The sequence below is a fragment of the Nelumbo nucifera genome, chromosome 3 (assembly GCF_055504915.1).
Source record: "Nelumbo nucifera cultivar China Antique chromosome 3, China Antique-T2T, whole genome shotgun sequence".
NCBI lineage: Eukaryota > Viridiplantae > Streptophyta > Magnoliopsida > Proteales > Nelumbonaceae > Nelumbo > Nelumbo nucifera.
In genome coordinates, this window is record NC_142651.1 from 96,635,092 (window position 1) to 96,655,706 (window position 20,615).

General features: G+C 36.0%; 1 pseudogene across 1 annotated transcript; it reads left to right on the forward strand.

Moving 5' to 3' along the window:
- The first annotated feature begins 7,891 nt into the window (after window positions 1-7,891).
- LOC104586861 (putative protein phosphatase 2C 35) lies at window positions 7,892-13,534 on the forward strand (annotated as a pseudogene). Its single transcript, XR_016084421.1, has 2 exons — window positions 7,892-9,184; window positions 13,160-13,534. The product of XR_016084421.1 is annotated as a putative protein phosphatase 2C 35 (transcript).
- Window positions 13,535-20,615: the final 7,081 nt, after the last annotated feature.

Sequence of the window (20,615 nt, forward strand, 5' to 3'; positions counted from 1 at the left end):
AGTGGACATGGGGAAAGTGGGTCGCCGAGATTCGAGAACCAAACAGAGGAAGCTCGCTTTGGCTGGGAACCTTCTCCATCGCTCTCGAAGCTGCTCTTGCTTACGATGAGGCTGCCAAAAGGCATGTATGATCGTTGTGCACACATCTCAACTTTAGATTAGTTTCTTGAATAGTAGGATATTAGTTTGTCAATTTCGTGAATAGTAAGGGTATAGTTTTTCAATTTCGTGAATAGTAGGATATTAGTTTTATATTTGTTTTAAACACATATTATTTTTATTATATTAATAAAAATATATTTATCAAGAATAATAATAAATAATTAATTTTATCTTATTTAAGTAATTTAATAAATTATTTTTACTATGGTTAATTAATTTTTATTATTTCAAATGATACAAATGGATTATGATTTTTATGATGTTTTCAACTTGCTTGACTTAAAACCTATTATTTTGTCAAAAATGATCGGTTTGGTTAAAAAACCCATGATCTAGTCATGGGTTACAATGTACAATGTATTGAAAACTTCTAGTGAATTTAACTTTATGTATATGGTGTTATTTTTATCTTGGGTAGCTCTTCATGATCTTTGCAACCCCACTATACCAAAAAAAAAAAAAACACACTTTGGGGTATCAAATTTCAAAATTTGGCTCTTTTATTTATAAAAAATAGGGTAAACTACAAGGACCCCCTCTGTATTATGGGGTCAATGACAAAGACCACCTTGTACTTTTTTTTGTGATAAAGACCCCTATATTATGGGATCAATGACAAAGACCCCTTTGCACTTTTTTTGTGACAATGACCCCTTGGACTTCGGTCGTTAAGTTAAATGATGAAAGGCATTAAATTACCAAAATACCCCACTAAACTGTTCGAATTTTCTTTTTCTTGCTGTTCTTTCTTAAAACCTAACTGACCCAAAAATACTTTTATTCATCATGGGAAGGAAAAAACATTCGACTTTGTTTGATGAGAAATCTGACTATCATCACCTATGCAAAATGTCCTCCAGCTTTCAATGGTGAAACATCACCTATGCTCTGTTCTCAAACAAAACCCTAGCCTTTTTCTTCTTCCCACTACCTTGTTGAAACAGTCTTTTCTTTCAAATGTCTGAATTTGATCCGCCAAAGTAGCAATCGTAGATGTTTAGATCAGAGATGTGGAGCCTAAAAAAGATACTTTCCTCTCAGGCCTCATTCGCTTTTCGATAAGTTACTTACCTAGGTAAATGCAATTATCTGGGTAAGTTTTTCCCAGGAAACACTTACTCGAGCAAGTGCATTTGCTCATGTTCTTTTATTTTCTAGGTAAATAAGGCAATGACCATTTTAGCCATAGAAATCCATTATTAAAAGGGGCATTTTTGTCCCATTCAAGTGTTGGTAACTTCCTCACGAAGTTACTTACCCACCTAGAAGATGGGTATCACTTTCCTGGGTAAATAATACCCAAAAAAATATACTTTCCCTGGTCCCCACATATTGCTGAAGAAGAAAACATGAGATTATTGGTTAATGGGAACCAAAATCCCATTGACCAGCTTTCCCCCTCTCAAAATCCGAAAAAAAGAACACCCCCTTAAAGACATGCTTATTATCCATTTCTTTCATCACATAAAGACACACATGCACATAAAATATAGAACAAGTTATGTTATTTTTGTGTTAAAAATATAGTTGGATAATATTAATTATCCTTGCCTTTCTTAGGGATTTCCCCATTTTTGGTAAGACCTATCCAAAAATATGTGCTTGAAGGAAACCTCATTTCTTCTTCACCAGACCCTGTTGGGTGTTTTATTTATTTTTTAGTCAATTGTAGATTAGTATATTGTACTTTGAGACTAGTCCCACTTTAATACTTTCAACTATGATATGAAAAAGATATGATATCCGAAAAACAACTGACCAATAAACCAGAATCATAAACGTGATAGAGAGCATGGTGTTATTTATCAAAATTCATAGGTAGATTTTGATTGGTCAAAACTCTTTCCATACCATATCTTTGCTATGCACAAATATGTCCTATATTGCAGCGTGGTGCGAAGCTTATATGCATGAGTGACTTGCTTTAGGTGGTATACATGCTGCAATTGTTGGGTCACTGCACCCAAGATCTGTTGCTGCACTTCCCTTTCTCTCTCCCCACCCTAGTGTTGTGACATTCCATGAAGGAATATTAAACTACTAAAGCATGCTACTACATGGGAGTCATTGAGAGAAGATGGAGCAGCACAAAATGCTGCACTAACAATCAAGGACGAAGTGAAAGAAAAGGATGCGATCTGTGCTCTCACTCACGACTATTACACATTTTCCAATCCCCAAGAATCCTCAAGCTTGTTATCTTTGTTGCAGCTACCGTATTCCCACGTCTTAACTATAAATGGGAAAACAGTGCATGTAATCAAATGCCTTTCTCTACCTTTCAACTTATACCGTGATCAGTTTCTACACAATTTAGTTTTTTCTTTTTAATTGATTAAAACTATAGCTTTAAATGCTATCTATTGTTTGGTTGCAAAAAGGGAAAATAGTGAGAAAATCAACCCTAGTAACAATTAATAATTAATAATATTTTTATTATTTTATATTTTATTATTATTAATTATTAGTATTGTAATGAAAAAATTTTATAATTAGTGTTGATAATTATCTAGTTAGTTATTAATTAAGGATTAATATTTTAAATTTTATTTTATTAGTATTTGCTATGAAATAATTAATAAATTTACTTTTATTATTAATTAATTTTATTGAATCATTGATTAAATTAATAATAAAATCCTTATTTATTTATTCATTATTTCATAATACTTTTTATTGTTTAGTATTTTATTATTTAAAATCCACACTTAGTTAATTAATTAGTATTTTACATTTGATTAGATTATAAGTTAGTATTAACATTATATTCTATTAATACCATGACTTAACTAATAATTTTAATATTTTAATATTAATTATTCATAAATTATTTATTGATAAGTTATTTATTTTAAATTGTTAATTATAATATAATTATTTAATTATTAAGTAATATGTTGTTAATCTTAAATGATTAATAATATTTGTGTGATTTAGTATTTGATTATTATTATTAATTATTAACATTAATTAATATTATAATTTCTACTACTTTATATTTTACTGTTAATATTTTATTTTATTAATACTTGTGACTTAATTAAGTAATTAGTAAATTATTTTATCAATATGTTATTAAATAATTAGTGATTTATTTATGCATCATGGATCTAGTATTAACGCTTAGAAATACTACAAAGAAGGCGTTTTTTTTTTTTTTTAAATAAGTTTCCCCCTACATTCCCAACAAAATGGTGGGACTCCACATCCCAATAATTGGAATCTATAATTCCACCTTTTCCCCATTTCATCTCATAACTTCCCATAAGTCAAACATGGGAAAAAAGGTGTATTCCAAAATATTCCATATTTTCTCTTCCCATAGTACAAACCAAACAAAGCCTTAAGGTAAGCCAAATTTGATTTATTTACAATTGAATCACATATGGTCTAGCCCAATGTAGAGGTGTTAAAGGGGCTGGCAGGGCCCACGTGCAGCCCACACAAAGTGCAGGCTGAGCTATGCCACGGGCCAGGCTGGTCCGTGGCATGTATTGCAGTGAAAATAGAAGGGGAAAAACCATCTCCATGTGACACATTAGCATCATTTCTATTTGTGCAAATAGATAGCATCCATAAATCCAACCCAGTGTCATTTCTATTTGTAATGCAGTCGAAACGGCAATTAACTATTATCGAAACAAGATAGTTATTGTAACAACCAATCAGTATCATTTCTATTTGGATTTGATTATTGAAACTTTTCTTTGGAAGAGTAGTTTTGATATTTTCAAAAGTTTCAAGTGATACACAGTTTTTGAGGGGTTCGCATTGGGTGCACTGGACGCGTGAACCTACAAATCAAAATTGAACACGTCACCTTAATAAATTTAACAAGGATTTAACGGGGTTGCAATGTTAACGGTGGTCCAATTAGTTGAACCGGCCACTAAAAGACAAAACAATAAAAAGATATGGGGAAAACAGGCAGAAGAGAAGTGATGAAACTGGAGGAAATAAAGTGAGACGACACCAGAGAAACTGAGAAAGTAAGGTGTGACAGCTTTAAAACGAAGGATTGCAATGATACCGGTGACCCGTTTTATCTACAAATGCACCACTAAGGCAAATTAGAGATTGAGGAAAAAAAAAAACTAGTATCAAAACGTAGATCAACAGGTGATCTAACAACTTAAATAGAAAAACTTCAAAAGGTTAAACTAATCAATAACCATTGATTGAAGAATTGATTTGGGAACTGGAGGGCATTGACGAATACAAGAAAATCAAATACTTGAAATTACAGAACGAACACAACAAAATCAGAAAACAATGAGAGAGAGAGAGAGAGATGAGGAGACCATACCAAATGGAGTTTGCGTGGAGATTGGAGAGGGAAGGGAAAAAGAAGTATATATTTTTTGTCTGCAAACACCATCTCTGTTACTAGCAGATCAGTTTGCCGAAGTGGAGTCAAGAATCACTAGGGAACAGCCTCATGAAACTACAAAAACAAAAAAAAAAAAAAAAAAAAAAAAACGAAAAAGAAAAAGAAAAGGTGGAAGTAGAAACTGGCCATATTCGCCGGTGGGGATGACAACTTGACAAGAGTGGTGAATTGGTTGTCCCCATTGCTTGAGATTGTGGGGAGGCCAACGCATGTGGGCAGAGCTGTAAGCCTGCAAATCAGATAAAGATTAATTCGATGTTACCCGAATTGAGAGAAGGATTGGTGTTAACTGAACAAGCAGGGCTCAATTTGAGGCTATTCTTGGAATCAATAAGGGGTGGAGCAGCAAGGTCTAAGGTGTAGGGAATATTTCGGGAGAGGATGGTTGAGAGGGATTTCAATCCAAGTGTTTTTGTAGAGTATATGTTAAGGCAAGGGAAAAATCTAATTCCACATCGGCAATGGCATGACCGCGGCCTCGATTCGCTCCGGGCTGCTTCACGCAAGAGAAGGCGTAACAGCTCCAGATCATGACAATGGAGACCGCCAACTTCCACGACATCATGTACCACTTGGCGATCGCATCTCAACTGGCTTTGGATGTTCGGAATCACTTTGATCGGTGAAGCTCCCCGGACTCCTCCAGTAAGTCACCGTTGGCGGTGTGCAGTGAGATCACTAGTAGATGCATCTACAGATGACATGGTTACTTGTGATCGAACATCCAAATTAATTAAAAATGCGTTTTAAGTTTTTTTGTCATTTTGTGTCCGATTCAACCAAACACCTTCAACTAACTGATGGAGGCCCATCTCACCGTATGGGCGGCAGTTCCTAAGAATCCAAGATAATTCAAGAATTCAAGATAAATCAAGAATTCAAGAATCCAAGATAATTCAAGAATTCAAGATAAATCAAGATCCAAGATTCAAGGAAGTTCAAGATCCAAGGTAATTCCAAGAAGACAGGATAACTCATCGGACGGTGGAGATAAAGACAAGATCAAAGAAGAGTTCAAACCTAGCTAGAAGATTAGATGTTTGAGATCTATCACTATTTTTCTTTCCTAGTTATTCTACAATTTCCAGATGTATTATAAATATTGTTATTTTCCAAGCTAATAGACAACTTCAGTTTTTCACCACCTTTTCTCTCTCCTCTAGAGATTTATGTTTAGTTTCACTAGAAGCTTGTGTTCGTCCGGTGCTTGCATAGCCAGCCCGGTTTATTGCTTCCACGCTGCGTCAGGTGGTATCAAAGTAGGGACTTCACTCAGTCAGATGGCCAACCAAGACGGTAGCAGTCACAACCCACCCCGTGACGGAGATCAAGGGTTACAAGTTGTTTGGAGAGCAATTGAAGAACAGCCCACGACCACACGTAACATCGAACAACAGTTGGCAGAGATGGCTGAACAACTGCGGACCTTGTTACGGGAGGTTGTTCCACGGAACCGGGAAAATCCACATCCAATCGAAGGAGACGATCACGACAGACCACCCGTCAACACTGCATCCCGGCATCCTGTTTTTGATGATGAAAGTGACGACGAGTTAGAGTTCAGTGTTGCTCCAGTTATTCCCGGCAACGGCAGAAACGACAGAAATTGGTGCAACCCAGGTAATTTCAATCCCCGTCAAAATAATGATGAATTTAAGCTCAATGTAGACATTCCTACTTTTAGTGGAGATCTGGGGATAGAGAGTCTGCTAGATTGGATCACAGAGGTCGACCGTTTCTTCGAGTACATGGAAATCCCAGAAGAACGGAGAGTTAAACTGGTAGCCTTCTGACTAAAAGGAGGCGCATCTGTTTGGTGGGAACGCATGAGAGAGACCCGGATCAGAGAAGGAAGGGGTCCTGTTCGAACCTGGAGGCGCATGAAGTAGTTAATCAGAGGTAGATTTTTACCCCCAGATTATGAACAGTATATGTTTGAATCATATCAACGATGTGCGCAGGGTTCCCGAAGTGTTAATGAATATGCATCTGAATTTTTAAGATTAGCTGAAAGAAATCAATTATCTGAAAGTGATAACCAGCAGGCAACCCGTTATCTGAGCGGTTTAAGGCCGGCCATCAGAGATAAAATTGGCGTCCAAATGGTTCTTAGTGTGCAGGAAGCAAGGAACCTAGCCTTGAAAGTTGAATTAATGTTCCAAGAAAAGGCCCGTAGTGATAATTATCGCCGGTACAGTGGGAGTGACAACAGACCGACAACTGTAGACAGGAACAAATCAGCCCCGGTAGTACAACCTTCTCACCCGACAAGTATATCTAACGCCGGTAAGGCCATCACGGGAGGAAATACTCAAGGTAACCCTTCCAACCCTCCTAAACCCAGTAATCCCTATGCAAAACCTGCTCCTTTTAAATGCTTTAAATGTAATGAGGTTGGGCATAAATCCAGTGACTGTCCCAAAAGGAAGGCAGTTAATATGATAGAGAGGGAGGAGGAAGAAGATATTGAAGAAGAAGTATATTGTGGACTTGATGGGGAAGATGAAGAAGGTCCATACAAGATCATAAAGAAGATCAACGGCAATGCCTATGTTGTGGACCTATTAGATCATATGGGTATCTCTAAGACATTTAACATGGCTGGCCTTCATCGCTACCTACCAGAGATGACACTTGCATATCCTAGTCACGACTCGGGGTCGAATTCTTTCCAAGTGGGGGAGAATGATGGAGGCCCATCCCATCATGGAGGCCTATCTCATCATATGAGCGGCAGTTCCTAAGAACCCAAGATAATTCAAGAATTCAAGATAAATCAAGATCCAAGATTCAAGGAAGTTCAAGATCCAAGGTAATTCCAAGAAGACAGGATAACTCATGCGCCCAGGGAGATCAGACGGTGGAGATCAAGACAAGATCAAAGAAGAGTTCGAACCTAGCTAGAAGATTAGATGTTTGAGATCTATCACTATTTTTCTTTCCTAGTTATTCTACAATTTCCATATGTATTATAAATATTGTTATTTTCCAAGCTAATAGACAACTTTAGTTTTTCGCCACCTTTTCTCTCTCCTCTAGAGATTTACGTTTAGTTTCGCTAGAAGCTTGTATTCGTCCGATGCTTGCATAGCCAGCCCGGTTTATTGCTTCCAAGCTGCGTCACTAACGGGTAAAGATTTAAATTTAATACGCTTACATGATTACTTGTGATTTTCAAGTAAAAATGTGTTCACACGGGTATGAACAGATGCTAAACTGCAATTTACACTAATTTAGATTGTGTTTGGTTTGAGACTCGAGAGAAAAGGTAAGGAAAGGATGTAAAAAGGTAAGGTTTTGATCTTTTTCTTCTTCTTGAATTTTGCTATTAATGTTCGTTACTTTGACAAGACCTCACACGTCGTCTTGTCTCAGATTCTTCCATTTTTTTTATATAAATACTCGGTGCATCTTCATTGCATCGTCATCAGAAATTAAATTCTTGTTAAAGGACCGAAGGAGAAAGCTTCTTCCCGGTTTCACTAATCTATTCATAGCACCTTAGTTCACCGAAAAACCCACATCACAATTTTCTCTGAAAACTAAAATTCTCTTTCTCTAAGAGATAGATATCTACTGCTTCTTTCTTGGGTTTATCGCACAACACTGGCTTGTTCTGGAATTCGTTCTTAATTCTGTTTCTAAAAACCCATTATCTCAGAACACAGTTCCCTTTACATTCAAAACGTGGTTATTGTTCTTCGGTTCTCAGGTCATGTCGTGCTGTGGTCGGTATCAAGCAACCTCTGATGAAGATACCGCAGACGTGCGAGAAGTTGGGCCGCATTATAGCAACAACTTCCATGTTCAATGGAACCACCGTTACATACTCACAGGGAGGCTGTTGGAATTCGCCTCCATGCCTTCCCAAAAGTTCCAGTTAGAGTATTCAGTGTTCACTCAGCGGGGCTACCAGCCCCGTAGGCCTGGTAAAGAAAATCAAGATAGTTTCTGCATCAAGACTCAGGTCCAAGGTGACCCAAACCTCCATTTCTTTGGGGTCTTTGATGGGCACGGCAAGTTTGGCGCCAGGTGTTCGACTTTTGTTCGGAATAGGCTGATAGAGATCCTCTCAGCCGATCCCTCGTTGGCAGAGGATCCTGTAGAAGCATACAATTCTGCTTTCGGGGCCACAAATTCTCAACTTAAAGAGAGCGAGATAGACGATTCAAGTAGCGGTACAACTGCAATTACCGCCCTGGTCAGTGGTGACAAACTTTTCGTGGCAAATGTGGGTGACTCGAGAGCAATAATCGCTGTCAAGAGTGGGAGTCGTGTTGTTGCAGAAGACCTATCACACGATCATAAACCATTTAGGAGGGATGAATATGATAGGTTGAAGGATTGTGGGGCAACGGTTTTGAATTGGAGTCAGTTAAATGGATTCGAAGATCCAAATATTCAGTCTTGGGGAGAAGAAATGATCCCCCAAGGGTGTGGGTGTATGAGAATGGGATGTGTACGGGTTGGACTGCATTTACAAGGAGCCTGGGTAATAGTATAGCTGAGAAGAATGGAGTGATTGCTGTTCCTGAAATAACCACGGTTCAGCTCACATCTAATCACTTGTTCTTTGTTATTGCAAGTGATGGTGTATTCGGTTACCTCTCCAGCCAAGCCGTCGTCAATATGGTAAGCCTTCTTTTTCTTTTTCTTTTCTGGCTATTGTTTTGTTAGGCCTTCTTCTTGTATTTTGATTATATGCATTTCTCTATTTTTCATCTTATCTGGATTGAGGTCATTAGCCTGTTATCACATTTTATTTCTCCACATCCTCTAGTGAACTTTGTACTTATCACCAAACATGAATGCAAATAGACAATTCACTTAATGGGTAGCGGCGGCTGTTTGGTAAGTCTTTTTAAGTACATCTTTCAAATAGCCCTTTTTTAAGTACATCTTTCAATAGCCCTGCAGACCATAGGAGTATTGAGACCATTTGGTAAGTATTCTAGTATGTATTTGGTTTCATAGACATTTATAGTATGTGTTTGGTTTCATTAGTATTTATTGAAAAAGCGTTGTTATACCAGCACCATATAGGCGTTGACATTTATTACATATGAAGCAAAATGAAACAACTGTTTGGTTTCACCGTTTATTAAATAAACGGTAAAAAACTGAAATGTTTTGATTTTTGTGCATGGGGCATTTGGGAAAATGCCAAATTCTTGTTTCCCCCAACATCCCAACATTTCTTGAAACCAAATGCTGATGTGTCACACTTTAATGAGTATTAATTTGAGGTGGAGAATAAAAAACGTTTAAAGTGAATTCCAACCAAACAACAAAAACATGGAACATTTAAAGTGGAAAAGTATAAATAAATGTTTAAAGTGAAAAAAACACAAATAAATAGCCACCCATAAACATAAACGGAACCAAACACTCTCATAGATGGGTGTTTTTTAGATAAACGTTTAATTGAAAAGTGTTACTTTAAATGTTTATTGTTTTTGTTGTTTGGTTGTGCATTTAATTGAAATACACCCCATAAAGGTATCTTCCACCTTAGCTTACAATTAATGCTCAACGTAAGAATTTCATTTCAATAAACGTAGGGGCATTGGAAGTCTCATGCACATAAATCCAAGCATTTTTGTTTTTTAATATTTACTTGATGAATATTGAAACCAACCAGTGGTTTCATGCACAATAAATCAACGTCTAAGTGGCACTGATGTGGTGGTGTTTTTCAATAAACGCCCATAGAACCAAATATAGCACTAGTCTACTGTAGTCTACTAGGTTGTTAAGCGTAACATTTTACACACAAAAATGAGATTAACTGATATCAGCATAATATCAACAAAAAAAATTACTCCATACAAGCATGGTATGGTATCTATATAAATATATTAAGTTGAAATCTGTACGTAAGAAGGCTTGAGGACGAGGGAAATGGAATCTAACAGTATTTTTTGCCTTTTTTTCATAGAAATTACAAGAATGCCACTCTTTACCAACTCTCTCTTTTGCTTTTTTTTTTCTTTCAAATTACAAGAATGCCACTCTCTCCTACCAACTCTCTCACTCTCTACTCTCTCTTTCTCTCTCTTGCTTTTTTTTTTCTTTCAAATTATAATAATGCCACACTCTCTCCTACCAACACTCTCTCTCTCGTTTTCTTACAAATTACAAGAATGCCATCTCTCTTTCCTGCCATCTCTCTCCTTATAAATTACAAGAATGCCACTCTCTCCAATTGAGGGAGACCTCAGCTCAGCATCTCAGTTGCTAGGGGACCTGCAATCAAAGGTAGTTGAATTCAAGTCGAGCCGAGCTCGAACTTTTGAGCTCAATCTCAAGTCTCTAATTCGAATCAAGCTCAAGCTAGACGACACCTCAACCACTGAGGGAGACCTCAACTCGGCACCTCGGTCACTAAGGGAGATCTTGGCTCAACACCTCGACAACTGAGGGAGACCTCAACTTGGCACCTTGTCAACTAATGGAGACCTTAGCTCGACACTCGCCTGCTAGGAAAATCTCAGCTTGACACTTTAGCAACTGAGGGAGACCTCGATTTGGCACCTCGACAATTGAGGGAAACCTCACCTTGGCACCTCAACCGCTTGAGAGACTAGCAATCAAAGGTAACTGAACTCGAACTTCCGAGCTTTTGACTCGAGTCGAGCTCAAACTCGAGCTCAAGTCTCTAATTCGAATCGAGCTCGAAACTGATAGTTTATGACCGAGCCCCTACAACATAGGGTCCCCTCCACTAGTTAACTATTAACATGAAACCTAGACATTGACCATTTGCATCAATAGAAGTAGTTATTGTTATAATTGCCCCTTAACACTAATTTGCATTCCTATTATATACAAAACTTGTCTTATTTGTCTCATTTGCACTCACCAACAATATAAAACTGATGCAAAATTTGCATTCTGACCTGATTATAGCCCCAATTTCATGTTTCACAAACTAGCAAGTGGTCAAATAAAAAACAAAAATAAACAGAATTTACAGTCAACCTATTTATACTCCCATGCATTTATACCAGTGTAAATAAAAACACAGCTTTAGGCTTCGTTTGGATTTGGTATAAAACGTTATCGGTGTAAAAATACATTGATGATGATTTACACTGATCCGTATATATAGGTGACCGTTATATTTTGAAAACTATGATAAAAAATTGTAAAGTTTTACATTGATAAGATCGATATAGTATTTACATCGATTATCAATGTAAAACTTTATGCTTGATGAGGTTTTACATCGATTCACGATATAAAACTCCACTCCATCCAAACACCAATAAATCTAAACCGGAGTGGAATTTTATGTTGATCATAATTACACGCTCCTTCCAAACACCTACAAAACCAAACCAATGTAAATTTTACATCAATTCTTGATTTACATTGCTTCAAAATGCAGCATTAGTTTCTTGCATTCTTCCTATCAATGTTTTCAAAACCAAACCGGACTGGATGGTTGGACCAGAAAAATCGGGAACCGGTCACCTAATTGGTTCTGCTTAACCCCAAAACTGCTTTTTGGCCAAAAACTATTGATTTGGTCAACGAACCGCTGACCCAGGTGGTCAGACCATCGAACTATTCAACCCGGGAATGGTTTTGGCCATTTTATGGATTTTTTTATTTTTTTATTTTTTCTATCAGAGTGGGCTGTCCGTTTGGACTGGACAATCAGACTGTTCGACCCAGGAACTGGACCCAGAACGGTTCCTTGTCCGATTCGATTTTAAAAACCCTGCTGGCATTTTTTTCTCTGCAAAAGTTTGTCTAGTCTCCCAGAAACGTTATATCTAAATATCTGGGGGCACCAGGCGTGTCAAATTGTGATCTACACCACAATTACCCGAAATGTAGTCGTAAAGAAAAAACAATCATCCAACTGGGAGTGGGCTGTCAAGGGGTGATCATTTTCAACCCGATCTGAAAATTCTATCCGAACCGAAAATTCTGGGCTTGGACCTAAGATTTGTATTGAGACCCAAACCCAGATTGAGTCTGCATTACGCCCATAATTTTTCAGAAGCAATACTTTTAAACCTGGCTCACTCACATGTATATATACATATGTTCATACATATATATATATATATATACATATTATTTTATATATAAATATTATAATATGACACCTGTGATTCATATTATATATAATATTTTATATGATATATGGTATAAAATATAATTTATATATACTATATAACATATAATATAAAAGACATCACCCCGGAATCAGGGCCAGATTTATGTTTAGACCTGGAACCCAGGCCCGAGTCAAGGCTAGAGCCCTCATCACAGGTACAAAGCCCACCCGTGGCTTCATTACCAACCCTCTGAAAATTAAACGACTTTATACTGTGAAGAATATATATATACCGGATGTGATCAGTGATCCATCTACGCCATGAAAACTCTCATATTCCACGCCAAAAAGAGGAAGAACCTTCCAACATGAGTTCGTGTCCTTGTAGCCAAACTGCTTCATGGTAAATCATCGTCGTCATCATCATCCATGTTTTTCATGGATGATTATAATCAATAGTTATAGACACTCTCACACTCTTCTAGCTTTTCTATTCCTATTCATCCTCTATAAACTTTTCCATATTTTTCATGCAGGTAGTGAGATACAAAGATCCTCAGAGTGCATGTGCTGCCATTGCTGGAGAATCATACAAGTTATGGTTACAGGATAGACATCGAATAGATGATATCACAATCATTGTCGTCTATATCAACCATCTGTCTAATATATTATGAATGGGACAAGTATTCCCTTCAATGGAAATGCATTAGATTTTCAAGTACAACCAGAGTAGGGCTGCAACTTGGGCCAGATTAGTCCAAACCCAGCCTAAAATGGTCAGGTTGGGTTGAAGTTCGGATTCGAGTTGAGGCCTTTCAGGTGTTAAGAAAATAAATAAGTGTATGTGTATGCAATTATGTTTCCATAAATGCATATATTTATGTATTTATGATTTTTTTTTGCAAGTATTTATGTATGAATGCATGTATGTTGTATGTCAAAAGTTTTAAGGCAATTATTTTTAAACACGATAACTATGTTCTTTTACATATAATGATGATAATATTGAATTGACATGAACCCTTGAGTCTAGGAAATAAGTACACTTAAAAAAAGAAGAAAAGTGGGGCCAACCCAACCTAAATTTATTGGGTTGGGGCTTCAACAACCCGACTTGTGTTAGAGTTGACCTCAACTTGACCCATCTTGCACCCCTAAACAAATTTATACTACCTATAAAAGAGCAAATACCCCTTTTTTCTGGAATTTTCACAGGACATTTTCTACCCCCTTGTCTAAGTATATAATGGGCATATTAGAGGGCATATATGTCCTTTATTCTCACTTTAAAAACTACCCACTTGTAACCATCGAGAAACTATCCACTTGTAACCATTCAAAAACTGCCCATGAATTATAAATAGTTTTGTTTTAGAGATATTGCCATGAGCACATGCACGTACACGTTTAAGACAGTAAGTTTTGATAAGGGTAAATTGCTGAAACCTCCCCTGTACTTTCTAGCAGTTGTGGTACACGTAACTTTGATGTGAGACTTAGACCTTTGTCAACATGAGACAAAAGCCTCAAGCCTCAAAGTGTGAGGCATAGCTTGAGGCTTAATCCTTTCTTTATAAATTGATCGTTTGAATAATTTGAGAATTTTGCATATTTAAATGTAAAAATATTTATAATTATTAGTTAATTAGTTATTAATTATTTAATGCTTTAATGTTAAAATTTATTGCTTATAAACTTTTATTTTATAGATATTTATCCCTTCCATCATTTTAACTTGGTATGTTATATGTTATTTATATCAATTTAAAAACTTCAACTAATTTTATTCTGAACCTTTGAGGCTATGCCGCGCAGCAATGGCTTGAGACTCATGTCTCAATTATGCCTTTAGCCTTTCAAAACCTTGATTGTAAAAACTTGGGGCCACAGGCTATTGTTCTCCATTAATTTCAAACAAGCCTTTATCCTAAAACCATTTATCATCTCAAAGAGGGACCGCACTACTAAGCCCCCTTCCTCACACATTTAGGCCCAAACTTAGAACTACCCCAGAAGAAATTTGCTAGCACTTTATGTATACGATGGATTACCACCTTAGGAGTAGTAACCGGGCTTAGTATATGTATGGGCATGCTTTGAAGCATATGCCGAATGAGAACTAATTCACCATCTGTGCCGGGGTGTTGAGTCCTTGATCATTTGAAAAAACAGTGCTTTTGATCTCTTCAATAGTAGGAATTAAATTCACAATCTAAGGGATGCCAAGATTTACTATTCCATCATCAGAGAGTAGGTTTTTGAAAAAATGAATTGCCTTATCTTTTATTTGAGAGAATAATTTCAGTGGAAAAATGGAATTTTTGTCGCCTTGATTCAGCCACTTTTCAAGAGCTAGTTTTTTTTTTTTTTTTTTCTTTTTCTTTTTGAGGAAACATCTCCTCTTCTAAAAGAGTTTGACTAATTAAGATGATCCATGGCATTTAAGAGGATTTTCTAATTGACAAAAGAATTATCTATAGTGACTGCAATTTCAGCCTCTGTCACCGCTTGTTCCACTTGTTTAACATTACTGAAAACATCACCAAATGCATCCTTGTTCCAGCATTTTAGTTTTAGAGAGACTGAATGCAAATTTTCTTCTACATTCAATAGCCACACCTCCCTGATGAAGGGTCCGTTTGGTTTGTGGGAATTGAAGTCTAGAATCAGAATCGGAATGGATCATTCTAATTCCAACTATTTGATTGGACAGAATCGGAATCCCATTCTCATTCATAGTGAAATGACATTCTTCCATTTGGTCATTCCCTCCTCCTCTCTTGGGAATGAAATCCCATTACAGATGATTTTAATTTCCATTCCTATTACTATCCAAACCAGACAGACTATGTAATTAATAGACCATTTAGATTCTGATTCTGATTCCGATTATGAACCAAACAGTCCGTAAATTCATAAACTCTAGATGTCAAACCCACATCTGTCGAAAGTGGAAAGGCTTATGATCCTCTAAAGAGTCCACATCAATAGTGAGTAGAAGGGGGCGTGGTCTAAAGTTGTTTTATTCAAATATTGAACAGTACAATTTAATTGCTAAATTGATCAATCCAATCAACAATAACTAAGGTGCCATTCGGTAAGTCTATTTTGGAAGATCTTCTGGAAGCTCTGACAGCCAAAAGACGTAATGAGCTTTTTTATAAAGATCTTGACAGCTCATAGACCATTTGGTTAGAATCATTTTTCTTAGAACTGTTAGAATGCCACAACAGCTCGAAGATCGTTTGGCAACATAAGCCTATGCACATTGCTGATCTAGCCAAGTCAGTGCATATTTGACACTTGACTCAGCATTGGTGGGTCTCATTCACATACATGGAAGTCCAACCAGAGCTTGTGGGTCCCACCTACAATTACCATGAGTGGACCCCACATATAGTTACCCAGAATGGGAGTGAAGATGTTCACATTTGAACTCCCAAAGCTGTCATAAACCTTACTGCAATAAAAGAATCATGAACATGAAGTCACTTGTATAAAAATATTAATGAATTAGTAATAACTATAGGTAGTATGCGTACACAAACATGAGTATGAATGCTTAGATAAAGATTCAGTTACTATTAGATAAGAGAGATTTATAGGGAAGGACTTAAGTAACTCCCTGGTATAGGAAGAATGGAAGATAGAGATAAGAGAGACTCAGACAATAATTGGGACAGGGGCAGAGACGGGTTAGTAGAATTACAGTAGCTGCCAAAATAGAAGGATAATTACCCACTCCTCAATAAAAGTAGTTACTAGTTTAACCATGTCTGATGGGCATTTACAGTATTGAGAATATCCTGTCCCCACAAGATGGACCACTGAAAAAATTAGTTACTTTTTACTTTATGTTAATTGGCCTAAAAAATCAATTTTAACACTTGTCATCCTATACTACTACTCTGGTTCAGAATAAAGTTAAGTCACAAATATGCTAATTGAAGACCAATGTAGATGGAATCATTAATTACAAGAGACTCCAATTTACATTCAGAATCTCAGAAATTGCAACATGCATCACCTGTAATCAGTCACACAGATCAACAAACCAACCTTGATGGGAACCGTAATAGAAAACTTGGCAAGTAAGGACCTAAGAAACAATTCATTAGAAGTTGATACACCATGATTTGCATGGGTCAGATTGCTAAACAATTCACACATTCCTGGCTTTGGATATAGCCAAAATGACAAATCGCCCAAACTGCATAATCAATAAGAATTAAACCTTATTAAAACTATACTAACATTGAGAACAAATGGAATGGCTGGAACCCTAACAAATGGAATGGATGGAAATACAATAATAATAATAATAAGGGAAGAAAGAGAACATACTCCGACCATGGTGAGTGAGGAAGAATTCTTGATCTTCTTTCAAGTTTTGATAAGGATTGGAGGGGAAAAAAGTCGAGACTCAACTGTTTATTTCGCAAATGGGAAAGACTTGGGAGGAGTTAAAAGCCGGAAAACTTCAATTGGAGCTTCTCGAATTTAACCTAAAACAGGTTTTTCATGTCTTTTTGAGACAATCTTTTAATGGTTAGATCTTCTCCAAACCAAATGAAAAAAGACAGAAAAGCGAACTGTTAGGCTTCTAAACAACCGACAGCTCGCATGGTAAAACTTGCCAAACAGGCTCTAAGATTTAGTATAATCTATCCCATGAACAATTTGATGCTCGATAACGTAGGTTAATTAAAACTATTGCATCAATCACAACATTAAAATCCTTTTTATAGTTTGAGGGTTAGAAAGATTAGATCCCTGTCTACTAATTCTTTCATTAAATGACATGGTTACATTAATATCACCCCTAGCTACGAGACAAGGGCAATCACAAGAAGAAGCAACTGACATTAAATATTCCTACAACTCTCTTCTTTTGAATATTATCACAACTAGCATAGGTGGTTGAAATGAGATAACTGTCACTGGACCCAAGAGTAAGACACTGACGATCAACCATTGAGGCATTTTGCACCTTTGTCAAAGCCACCAAACAAACCCCTCACAAACCACCAAGGTTAAAAATATATATCAATATCATGCATCATATTGAGAAGCTTGGATATGGACAAAAATATGAATATTAGGAAAACTTTACAAGCCCTCTAAATACATCAATAAAACTAAAGATGAGGTCGAAATAACAAGGTATAAATACATAGTAAATGCATATTTTAATAATTTATATGAAGAGAGGCATTACGGTCAACAATAATGTCATTCTACAACCTGTAGATATCATGGAATAACTTTACTAATAACATATCAAACAATTATATTCCAATCTATTAAAAATTGATGTTAAATTAATGAGTTTGATAGATCATTGATACATCCATCTTATAATTGCCTCTTACCATGAAAATCATTTAAAATATACAAAATATTGAATTTTCTTTTCCTAAATTTTAATTTTTCTACAAACTTAAGAAAAGTTTCATTTTCGATATATTAAATTAGGGATGAAAACTTTCCATGTCCTCGCTGAGTACTCGGGGTGGAGATCGCCTTGGTGTGGGTGGGGATTAATAGGGATCTCTTGTCGAGAATAGGGATGAGGTGTGGTGTGAAGTTCCCACCCTACCCTAATCTCGACTGTATATTTTAAATATTATTTACATTAAATATATAATATTTATTTATAATATATATCAAATATATTTTTCAAAAAAAATAATTAAAATTTTCAAAGATTCGGGTCCTCAACAGGAAACTCATCTTCATCAAGGATCGGGGATCGGGGATTGGGGTTGAAGATGGGGATTTATTTCAAAGGTAGAGTCAACAAAGGGGAGGGAGTATGGTGCCACCCCTAACCTGCCCTGTTGCCATTCCTAAGTTAATAGATCATAAATGGATTTATAGTATAGTTCTTTCTTACAATAAAAACCATTTATAAAAAAATATAACAAATTAATTTTTATAAATTTTGGATTTTCCACTTTCTAGAAATTCCATAAGTCCAGTGTAATTGAATACAAGCCAATGGTCCAAACTATTGAGACAATCAATGAAAACTATCAAAAAGTTTGGATGAATATTGAATACAATTTATTGATATAATGTAGATGATTAGAAACTTTTGGTGATGTTTATGATTTGCTCCTATAACTTCTATCGGTAATCATGACCAATGCCAAAGGTCTTCAACAATCCTTGATTTGTTGTTTGCTTGAATGTGCTTCACTTTCTATGTAACCCAATCACAATTGAACATGCTGATGTTTCATATAATAGCATGTCCATTCAACCTATGCCATACAACTAGGTATGGATACGAATCGAGTCAAATATCCGGCTATTCAAGTTTTATACACAAAAAAAATTATTTTTTATTTTATATATAAAAAATCAAGAATCATAAATATTAGTTATTATTATACATATAAAAATAAAAATATTATATATATATATATATATATATTTGTATATATAAATATTATTTTTATATATATAATACTTTTATATTTATTATTCTCTATATGCATTAAGATATATAAGCTCGATTTGGCTTATAAACCTCACAAACTGAGTTTGAATAGTTCATAAAAAGCTCGACTTGTGTCCACTCCAACATCCAAGGTGTATCAAACCAATAATTTGAATCTTGTTGACCTTAACCACTTATTAGAACACCACTCACAACCTTTACATCTAATCAATACTTGAGACTAGGGGAATCGAGATCGGCTTGCATCAGGGCAAACCTGTGCCCACACGGTTCTAACAGCATTTTGTAACCTTGCATTGGGAATATCTCTCCATAAAATAAAACATATAAGTACGGACATATTCTCAATGAAAGGCAATAAAGACTACTCAAACGGGCTTTGCCCTGACTGAAGCCGAATTCGGGAATCAAAAAGATTTGAAGACTGCAGAACCAATTCACACTTTGGAAGTACCCTTCAACGATTAAGACCGCAGAGCTCACAGGCCACACTTGAAGAGTTCTATTTATGGCTCAGGTACATTAATTCAAGTCCAAGGTGATGGGGCCGAGGGTCCGAAATGAGGAAAGTGTCTCCATGGCTCTTTATTCATGCAATACAGGTTTTTTATCCATTTCTTCCCACACAAACACCCTCTCCCACCCCAAATGGGTGCATATACCTACCAAGAGATGGATATGGCTTGAGAAGGAGAATCAAGAGGTCCATACCCTAGATTCGTTTGTGCTTCATCAATTAAAACTAGATACCTTGCATATATGAACAATTGAAACCTTTTTTTATTCAAACTAGATTGTTAAGCATCATGCAAGCTATGGGTGGATAGAAAGAGAAAAGTATGTTTGTGGGCTCTTTATTCACGCAAGACATATTTATTATCCATTTCTTCCATCACACAAATACACACATGCGAAGAAAACGTAGAACAAACTAGGAAGAAACTAAGGGATGCAATGGAATCTTGTATCCTTTCTGATATTAAGACCTATATATGTTGTTTCTGTGTTGAACTATGGTTGGAAAATATTAATTAGGGTAAATTATAGCTAGGTATCTTGTATTTCGGGGTAGTAACAGTCTATCTATCATCTTTCAATTGCAATACTTGGGTCCATTGGTAATATTCAGTTAATTAAACATTAAATAATGTCAAAATTACCCTTTTTCATATATTTTCATACCATTTCTCCTTTTTTTTATTTATTTTTTTATTCTTAGGCCTCAACTACAATCAATTTTTAAACCCCAATTTGTAAGAAGGAACCTTTTTAACACCAAATACTCACACGTCTGAGTAATCCTATTTTTGCCCTAAATATCAATAAAAGAAGATATTTTTATAAAATAACCAAAATAAGGTAACTTTTTTTGAAAAATATCAAGGAAGGGCAATGACATTGTTCATCGTCCTTTTGACACTCTCGGCCTTACCCTTCCGCCTATCTTCTTTCTTCCTCCTCTTCTTCTTGTTCTTCTGTGTGAGTTTGTGTGTTTGAAAGATTCAGAGATAGAGAGATTGGTT